Raw genomic sequence first — 10,913 nt, 5'->3', positions numbered from 1 at the left:
CAGCCTTCCATCCTCAAACTAGTGGCCAAGTCGAGCGAGTCAATCAAATTCTTAAAGATATGCTCAGGGCTTGTGTCATTTCCTTTGGTATGAAGTGGGAAGATTGTCTTCCATATGCTGAGTTCTCCTACAACAACAGTTTCCAAGCGAGTTCGGGCAAGGCCCCATCCAATATTCTCTATGGCAGAAAGTGTCGTACCCCTCTCAATTGGTCAGAGACTGGTGAACGCCAACTTGTTGGCAATGACTTAATCACAGAGGCTGAAGAAATGTGTAAAGTCATCCATGAAAATCTCAAAGCCGCGCAATCGCGCCAGAAGAGTTACTATGATAGCAAGCATCGTGACTTGGCTTTTGAGATCGGAGACCATATCTACCTTCGCATCTCTCCAATGAAAGGTACTCGTCGCTTCGGTATCAAAGGGAAGCTTGCCCCTAGATACGTGGGTCCTTTCAAGATCATTGGCAAAAGAGGCGATCTCGCCTATCAACTTGAGCTTCCGTCCAACTTCGCAAATGTGCACGATGTGTTTCACGTGTCACAGCTTCGCAAGTGCTTCAAGACTCCTGAGCGCACCATCAACTTCGAAGAGATTGATCTCCAAGAAGACATGTCTTATCATGAGCATCCCGTTGCTATTTTTGAAGAAACAAAGTGCAACTCGCAACAAGTCTATCAAATTCCTGAAAGTGAAGTGGTCACATCATTCCGACCGAGAAGCCACATGGGAACGCAAGGACCACCTCCGTTCCGAATATCCGGAGTTCTTTCAGTCCTAGATCTCGGGACAAGATCCTTTTGTAGTGGTGGAGTGTTGTAACACCCCGGATGTAACTTGCCATAATTGTAACTCCGACTCCGCCATTTTCAGCTTTAAGTTATGAGATTCCCTTCCTGGTTGGGTTTTGTCTTCATTTTGTTTTTTGTTGATGTCATGCATATCTTATCATGTCATCATGTGCATCTCATTCGCATACGTGTTCGTCTCCTGCATCCGAGCATTTTCCCTGTTGTCCGTTTTGCAATCCGACACTCCTACGTGCACCGGCGTGCCTCTCTTGTCTCTTTTCGTGAGCGAGTGTTAAACGTTCTCGGAATGGACCAAGATTTGCCAAGTGGCCTTGGTACACCACCAGTAGACCGCCTGTCAAATTTCGTGTCATTTGGAGTCCGTTTGATGTACCAACGGTTAACCGGGTAACCAGGAAGGCCTGTTGTGTGTTGCAGCCCAACACCCCTCCAAAACGACCCAATAAACCATCTAAACCACTTCCATGTCCTCTGTCGTCGGACCAAGGTCGTGTGGGCGAAAACTACACCTCATTTGTGCACTCCTACCTCCTCCTACCTATAAATATGTGTCCCCCTCCGAAATTTGCGGTCTAACCCTAGTCTTCTTCCTCCTCGCGCCGCCGGACACGTACACCCTCTCGCCCGGACGTTGTCCACCGCCGCCTCCACATCACCCAGACCAATCAGGTCGCGCCACACAAACCCAGCGGGCGCTCCCGAGCAACTGGAGCGCGCCACGTCGCCCTTCCCGCCGCCACGTCAGCGCCGCCTCTCCCCCGCACCGCGCGGCCCGCCAGGACCCGAGGCCGGCCCGCCCCGGGCCAGATCTGGGCCGCCGCCCCGAGTCTGCTCGCCGGCGCTCCCGACCGCACCTCGCCACATTGCGCTCGGCCGGCGCCCCACCGCCGCTTCCTCCGCCGCCCGGCCCCACGTGCTCTGCCCCGCCGCGTCGCGCCTTGCGCCGCCACGCCCGCTCCAACGACCGACGCCGCCCCCGCCGCGCCTCCTCAGATCCGGTCCGGCCCGACCCGCCAGCATCTCCCCCTCCTCTCCAGCCATCTTCCTCCTCCGTGATGCCCAACTCCGGCGACTCCCCGGCGATCCTCGAAGTCTGCGCCAACTGGCACCAGATCCACCAAGTCGGCGATCCAAATGTCGTCCCCGTCCTGGATCCCTTCGTCCCGTGTTGACTTTCGCGGAGGTGAAATTTCACTAAGTCCCGGACTCCTCTGTTATTTTTATGCCCTGTTCGTCATGTCATATCTCCATGAACATAGCTTCGTTTCATGCATATGAGATATCAAAGTGTTCATTGTGAAATGCTCTTCATTTCATTACATTGTGGCATGCTCATTTGAGATCATCTTGATGCCCAAATTATTGATGCAAGAGTGCTATAAAATGATTACTGCTGCTACTTATCAGATTAAGATGATTTGTCATCTTTGTCACATTTGATATGTGCATCATATGGGCATGTGCTCTACAGGTGTTTTGAACTATGCCATGCCATCTTTACAGGGGTGCTTGCCATGTATTTTTGTGATAAATGTGGTGACTAGCACAAGCATGCAAATTAGCCTTCGTGATATTGCTGATTTCAGGGTCTTAGGATTTTGCTGTCTTTTGTCTGCTGTTATTTTTATGCCATGTAAACTTGATGCTATAGTGAGATCCATGCTTGTTTTGAGTTTCTTAAGTAAGGATTTTTTGAACATATGGTTATGCTCTATCCATCCGTGTCCCTGTTTGCAATTATGGAGTGACCTAGCATGTCTTAATCTTGCTCTACTTTGGCTATAAAATGTTCCTGGCAGATTGTTTACATGTTAATCAATTTTGCCATGGTTGTTACTAGTGATCCATGCATGCTATGAACTTACTCTTGCCATGGTTAGCTTCATGAACATGTCATATTGTTGATGCTATGCTTGTTTTGTCATACAAGGCTTTGTGGTGAGTGATTTGAGCTCGCAAAGATGCCTTCATAATTCTGTTTATGCCATGCTCTGTTTTCTGCTAAGTCTGAAACTGATAATAAAACTTGCTATGTTTACATGAGTGTCATCATATCTTCTGTGCCTTTTTGGCTCATGGTCAGTAAGGGACCTTTGTCCTATGCATTTAGTAGATTCATGCCATGCCTTTATTTGCTAAGTTATGTTCCTGTGGCATGTTGTTTGATTGCTCTAAACATGGCTTCCTGATGTTATTTCTGGCATGTTAGTAATTTCTCCAAGTCTGAGAAGCTGATATCTTTTGCACTTTTGCCATGCTTGTTTGAACCTACTCCTGTGTGATTTAGCCGTAGCTCAGTGTTCATGTTTTGTCAAGCATCTTGAGCACATCACTTCCATATGCTTTGTTGCTATGTTGGAGTGCAGTAGCTTAGTTTCTTGTTGCATGCTTAGTGGCATCGTGCTATTAATCGCAGAATTGTGCCATTCTTGTTTTGCTTGCCATTTGCAAACCGTGCATCCGTTTCCGATGATCTCTATATCGATTTCGACCGAAATCATCTCATCTTTCAGCGGCACACTTGGTTTGCCAAGTTGATGCCTTGTTCATTCTTTCCCTTCCGAAGCACGCATATGCATTGCATATCACATCTCGCATATCATGTCATATTTTGCATCATGTTGCTTGTGCTTGCACTGTGGTTGATTATTGTTCCTTTGCTTGTGTTCTTCCTTTGGGTAGAGCTGGGAGATGAGTATGTGATCGAGGAACCTGTTGAGTACGCTAACGAGGATCAAGCTTTCGTCAACTCTAAGAACTTTGCAGGCAAGATGATCATACCCTCGAAATCACTTATATCTTTGCTTGCTAGTTGCTCGCTCTATTGCTATGCCGCGCTACCTACCACTTGCTATATCATGCCTCCCATATTTCCATGTCAAGCCTCTAACCCACCTTTCCAAGCAAACCGTTGTTTGGCTATGTTACCGCTTTTGCTCAGCCCCTCTTATAGCGTTGCTAGTTGCAGGTGAAGATGAAGTTTGTTCCTTGTTGGAACATGGATATTGTTGGGATATCATTATTATCTCCTATTTACTTTAATGCACCTATATACTTGGTAAAGGGTGGAAGGCTCGGCCTTATGCCTGGTGTTTTGTTCCACTCTTGCCGCCCTAGTTTCCGTCATACCGGTGTTATGTTCCTTGATTTTGTGTTCCTTACGCGGTTGGGTGTTATGGGAACCCCTTGACAGTTCGCCTTGAATAAAACTCCTCCAGCAAGGCCCAACCTTGGTTTTACCTTTTGCCACCTAAGCCTTTTCCCTTGGGTTCCACGGACTCAAGGGTCATCTTTATTTTAAACCCCCGGGCTAGTGCTCCTCTGAGTGTTGGTCCAACTTGTCAGCCGCCGGTGGCCACCAGGGGCAACTCTGGGTTGGCCTGTCGGAAGCTTGGACAATCCGGTGTGCCCTGAGAACGAGATATGTGTAGCTCCTATTGGGATTTGTCGGCACATTCGGGCGGCTTTGCTGGTCTTGTTTTACCATTGTCGAAATATCTGTAACCGGGATTCCGAGACTGATCAGGACTTCCCGGGAGAAGGAATATCCTTCGTTGACCATGAGAGCTTGTGATGGGCTAAGTTGGGACACCCCTGCAGGGTTTGAACTTTCGAAGGTCATGCCCGCGATTATGGGCAGATGGGAATTTGTTAATATCCGGTTGTAGAGAACTTGACACTTAACTTAATTAAAATGAATCAACCGCGTGGGTAGTCGTGATGGTCTCTTTTCGGCGGAGTCCGGGAAGAGAACACGGTCTCGTGTAATGCTTGAATGTAAGTAGCTTCACTATCACTTCTTGATCACTTTTAGCTTCTCGGCCGTGCATTGCTTCTCTTCTCGCTCTCATTTGCGTAAGTTAGCCACCATATATGCTAGTGCTTGCTGCAGCTCCACCTCACTACCCTTTCCTACCCTTAAGCTTAAATAGTCTTGATCTTGCGGGTGTGAGATTGCTAAGTCCCCGTGACTCACAGATACTTCCAAACAGATGCAGGTGTCAATGATGCCAGTGCAGGGGACGCTACCGAACTCAACTGGGAGTTCGATGAGGATTCGGGCCGTTACTATGTTTCTTTTCCGGATGATCAGTAGAGGAGCCCAATTGGGATGATCGGGGATCTAGCATTTGGGGTTATCTTTATTTATGTTGGTTCCGTAGTCGGACCTTGTTTGTATTCTGGATAATGTATGACTATTTATGTATTGTGTGAAGTGGCGATTGTAATACGACTCTGTATCCCTTTCTTATTCAGTACATGGGATGTGTAAAGATTACCCCTCTTGCGACATGCCTACCATGCGGCTATGCCTCTAAGTCGTGCCCCAACACGTGGTAGATATAGCCGCATTGTGGGTGTTACACCAACCTCCAAGAGTAGCAAGATCCAAGGGGAAACACACAAGAATTGCTCAAATCACGATTTTCTTTGGTCACAAGAGGGGGAGGGAGAGGATCTATCTTTTGATTGGAACACCTCTCAAGAACACTCACAAATCAACTCGGGATCTCAGATTTGGTGTAAGAGAGAGTGAGTGGTTGCACTAGGGTTCTTGGGGAAGATTGGAATATAGTGGTCAACCCTCTCCCGGAGTGGGAGAGGGGTATTTATAGATCTCACAAAATATAGCCGTTTGGTACACTAAGTGACTTGTCCGGATGATCCTGGCAGAGCCAGACGATCCGGTTAGGGATCCGGATGATCCGTATGGGTCAACTTAGACCAGTCACACAGGGATGTCCGGACATCCGGGAAGGAGTCTGGACCATATTATGCATACGCCGGTGCAAAAGGGAGCCCAGACGTCCAGGATGATACCCGGATGATCCGGATAGGTATCCACGGAGTCTGGGCAACGCTCGACGATCCGAATATGAATCCGGGCTATCCGGCTGCAGCTCAAACCAACTGGTATCTCGCGGTCCTCTAACCCGATGATCCGGCTAGCTGTCTAGATGGTCGGGGCATTCCCCGGATGATCCTGGAAGCTACCCTGATGATCCGGCAGAGAAATCCAATGGATATTTTTTTCTAAGTGTTGTGCATATATTGGTAGAGAAATATTTTGCTAAGGCACGGGAATAGTGATGAGTGTAGGAAGATAGTGACAAGCTGATGACTTGAGCAAATATTGAACGACCCTCTCTGATCCCCTCTTAATAGTGTATGATCCCTATAACTCCAGAATTAACTAAAAAAACTATGCTTCTTTTCTTGTTACCGTTGTGCTTGAGTCATATATATCATATGTTGTGTTCATGATCCCTACACAATGTTGCCACAAAAATAAATGTCATGTGTATATACTTAGCAAAGGAAATCAGTCCGATATATGTCTTTTGTCATCAACATCAAAATAAGATAAAAGACGTGATTGCACTTTCAGACGTGAGCCCCTACGATATTGGATCTCTCCTCTTATTTTTTTCTCTAGGGTTTCTTCTCTATTCGGTTATGTTTTCTGGCCAAACATCGTTTCTTAATTAGCCGAAGTTATGTAACTCCGATCGAACTGAAATTATAACACTTTTTTCTCATAATTAGCTTCCTTGCTCCCAAAGGAGAGGTCCATAAGATTCATGGTCTCTCCACAAGCCAGGACCCCATGCCCTAAGGGGTGGGCACGCCATGGTGTCTTGTGAGGCCCATGGGCCTCGTCTTGCATTGATTCTTGTGCCCTAAATTCTGATATATTCAATAAAAACATGTAAAATTTCAGGTCATTTCAACTCCGTGAATTTGTCACCTAAAAACCCAAAAACAATAGAAAACGGGAACTAGCCTTTGTCACTGGGTTAATAGGTTAGTCCAAATAGATATAGTATAAATTATTGCCAAAAATATGTAAAAGGGGTATGATAATATCATGAAACACTCAAAATTATAGATATGTCAGAGACGTGTCAATCTACACCAACCACCATAAGCCTACACTATAGTTAGTGAGAGATGTTTCAGTTACTCGCATCCATATACTCATCTAGATTCCGCCAACCTCCTAGACGACATCATCATATTAATGTTATTGGCAACACGCACCATGATCCATGCCATCCACGGACATGAACCGAATGTCAGTCAATCCTACGGGGTGTATCATTATCGTGCGATGTAAATCTTCATTTGGAATGTTTGCCCTGAATAAATATTATGAGCTAGAAAATTAAACGATCTTCATCATGGACAATGTGTTTGCTCCATAGCGAAGTATGTCTCCGTTGGCATATTTCTTAGTTAAGCTAAATTTAGCACAAAATAAACACGTTTGAAACAAGAACACAATTTAATTGTTTTTTGCAACGCCCAGTTCTTCGGCATTGCATCTCTACAGCAAAAGCTAAGATCTGTGGGTTGCAAACTATCTCACCTTGGCCCACTTGGCATGACCGTGTTGCATGCTATAACGCCCAAGATGTGTTCCTAATCCCAACAAAGACGTTGCAATCTTCGCGGGGGCTAGAAGCGCATATTGGTCGCCCCAACATGTGACTTCCTAACATACACGCATTGTCATATGTCGGCGACCAGGATGGACATCGTAGAAAACACAACTAAAAGAGATGAAGAGATAATATGAGTGAGGATAGGGCAAATATATGTCAATACATAAATATATCACCAATCATTGCAGCAGAAGAAGGCACGGATCTAAGTGCGGATAAGAAGCAAATATGCCTAAGAGGCAAGAGAAACAAGCAAAGCGTCTACCCTGCAGTCCTAGGCTGCCGATCGAGAACCCAAATCTAGACGTCGTCAAAGAAGAACGAAAAGAAACTCCACGTGGAACGTTCCATGCTCTCAACTTAGAGCAAACCTTTACCTGAACTTGTGCCTGAGTTGTTGTGGTATATGTGAGCCTTATGGGACTCAACAAGTACATTACCAAGGGTACTAATACTAACAACACTTTTGGGTATGATATGGCTACGTGGTGAGGTTGCGGCATGCAACTAAGTAATGTAAACCATCTAGTCCTACGAATACTAGAACAAGATAAGATAAACCTATGCATAAAGGGGTCATAACTAATTGATCAAGAAATGGTACTGAGCACCTACCTACGAGTCATGCATAACCCACCATGATCTCTTCTTCCTTACATACCCACAAGAAGACACGGTCATGGCACGCACACGGTTGAGCAAGTTTTAGTTACTAATTGAAGTTTTCTACGTCTGGACATTATAAATTTCCAAGTCGTTTGTAACCGCGGACACGGCTTTTTGAAAGATTTAACCCTACCGAGGTGCTTCCAACCACCCATTATAAGTTTGCATACCCGTTCCTCCAAGTTTAGGGCCGTTAGAGCCTGAAATCCGTTCTAGGAATTCGAAGTAACAAATTCCTCTAGCGTGAGGTGTATCCACCATGTAGATGTCGTAGGTCGAGGTCTTCTTCCATCTCGCCGATCTCCTCTTCCTTGTCTGCGGCCTCGTCGACTATGCCTTCAAGGATGCTGGTGAGATCTTCGACGTTAGCAGTGAGATGGGTGGTGGGTGGGTAGGAAAAATTGACAGTTCCACTATATGATCTGATGCCTAGATTGGGAAATTTGATTTTTTTGTGATTTCCTTTAGCCGATGTAACATCACATCAAAGAGGACTTTCTAACGCTCCTCCTTGGCCAGGTCTGAAACCGGGACCAGGGGAAGCGGCTTTGAGATCCAATCTGACACTGATCCCGGGAGAGGGTTCACGGCTTCACACCCTCCTCCAAAGCTTGATCCAAAATCTCGCCTGGGGAGAGTTTCTTTGGGATCCAATCTGACACTGATCCCGGTAAGGTTGTCTCACATCTATCCTGGACCTGATCTAAAATCGGGCCTGAGGAGAATAGCTAAGGTTGCTCCTCGACTTGGCACGAAACCAAGCCACAAAAGATCAGCTCACTATGGGGATCCGTGGTGTACTCCATGATGTTGAACCTGACGGTCCATCCTGAAGCAAAGGTTTCATCCTGGCCAAGAAGGCCAGTCGAGTTGGCGATGAGGGTGATCTCAGTGACACAAAGGTTGTGACAGAGTCGATCTCAGTGTTGATCTTGACTCTCATCACTCCACAACGATCACCTAGAGGACCGGCATCGTCCACCACTGACAGAGCTAAATGTGTCACGTCTCCTGGTAGGGAATCATAAGCTAGGCATCTAGGAGCAATGGTAACAAAGGCACGGGGTTTACCCAAGTTCAGGCTCTTTGAATAGATAATACCCTACGTCATGTTTGTGTTATTGCGTTGGGGTGTGTACAAAGAACGTGTAAACTACCAAGAGATTGTAATGTCCTGCCTACATGCCAAGCCTCTCGGTTTATATACCAGGGGAGGGTCCTAGTGAAAGTGCTAGTGATCGACTAGAGGGGGTGAATAGGCGATTTTTATGAAAGTCTTCAAAACATGGAAGTTTCGAAGACAAACGATAGAAATAAACCTATTATCATGCAGCGGAAGGTAGACTACCCTCAGCAAGCCATAGTCAAGTATTCAATGAAGTGAAAGCACAACGACTAATAGCAGCTAGGCAGTATAGATCAGGTTGGAAGATAGTGTGAAGCCAATCAGAACAAGCGGTCACTCAGTGAAGACAAAAGATAATGCAATCATACAATGACTTCACTAGAGCCAACAGTAAGTAAAGGAATGGGAAGGATGAAACCAGTGACTCGTTGAAGACAATGATTTGTTGGACCAGTTCCAGTTGCTGTGACAACTGTACGTCTGGTTAGGGAGGCTGAGATTCAACTCAGAAGACCGTGTCTTCACCTTATTCCCCTTGAGCTAAGGACACCCAGTCCTCGCCCAATCACTCTGGTAAGTCTTCAAGGTAGACTTCCAAACCTTCACAGACTTCATTCACCGGTGATCCCCAATGACTCTTGGATGCTCAGAACGCGACGCCTAACCGGCTGGAGGATTCACAGTCCTCAAGTGTAATAAGTCTTCAGATCACACAGATAGGAAGACTTAAGTGATGCCTAACACTCTTTGGCTCTGGGTGTTTAGGGCTTTATCCTCGCAAGGAATTCTCTCTCAAAGGCTTCGAGGTGGGTTGCTCTCAAACGACAAAAGTCGTACAGTAACTCTGAGCAGCCAACCGTTTATGGTTGTAGGGGGTGGGCTATTTATAGCCACTAGGCAACCCGACCTGATTTTTCTGAAATGACCCTAGGTCACTAAGGAACTGACACGTGTTCCAACGGTCAGATTTCAAACACACACGGCAACTTTACTTGAGATACAAGCAAAGCTAACTTACCCAGCTCTGGATAAGATTTGCTCTCATTGTCATCGCTCGAAGACATAGGATTTTGGTTAAGCATCACTTCAATCATTCTGACTGGTTCACTTGGACCCCACTTAATAGTACGGTGGTTCCTATGACTCAACAAAGAAGAAAAGAACGACGAAACAACAAAGTCTTCGCGCTCCATAGTCTTCACTCGATGTCTTCTCTTGTCATAGTCTTCAATGTGACTGTCTTCACATACCACCTTTGACTTCAATGTCTTCATACATTTTTAGGGGTCATCTCTGGTAGGAAAACCGAATCAATGAGGGACTTCTACCTGTGTTATCCTGCAATTCTCACAAACACATTAGTCCCACTACCAGGTTTATCGTCAATACTCCAGAACCAATTAGGGGTGGCACTAGATGCACTTACAATCTCCCCCTTTTTGGTGATTGATGACAAACTGGTTGAAGTTTTCAACGAGGAATAAAATATGTGAAATTGTAAAGGATAGGGTATTGTCTTCATAAGTTGCAAGGGCTCCCCCTGAAGATGTGCATATAAGTAATTTGCTTTTGGAATGCAAATGCACATGGCAGGTTGTACTTGTGGAGATCATCTTCAACCTATGATGACAATTCATCATGCATGATATGATGTAACGAAGATAATGACATGCATAATGAAAAATGGACGTCTGCAAAATGATCTAAGTGCGGAATTTATTGTCGCACATGCGGAATTTATCATCGCATCACAGAATAGCAAATAAGTAGCAGACGACCATCGAGTTTAAGTATTACAACTCAAAGAACCAAATGTATCGAAAATGAGAGTTGTAAGCACTTGGCAAAAGTAGCAAAAAGTAAA

Source organism: Triticum urartu, chromosome 2 (assembly GCF_003073215.2).
Source record: "Triticum urartu cultivar G1812 chromosome 2, Tu2.1, whole genome shotgun sequence".
NCBI classification, from domain to species: Eukaryota; Viridiplantae; Streptophyta; class Magnoliopsida; order Poales; family Poaceae; genus Triticum; species Triticum urartu.
The sequence above is the reverse complement of the archived record's forward strand: the minus strand, read 5'-3'. Positions refer to the sequence as shown.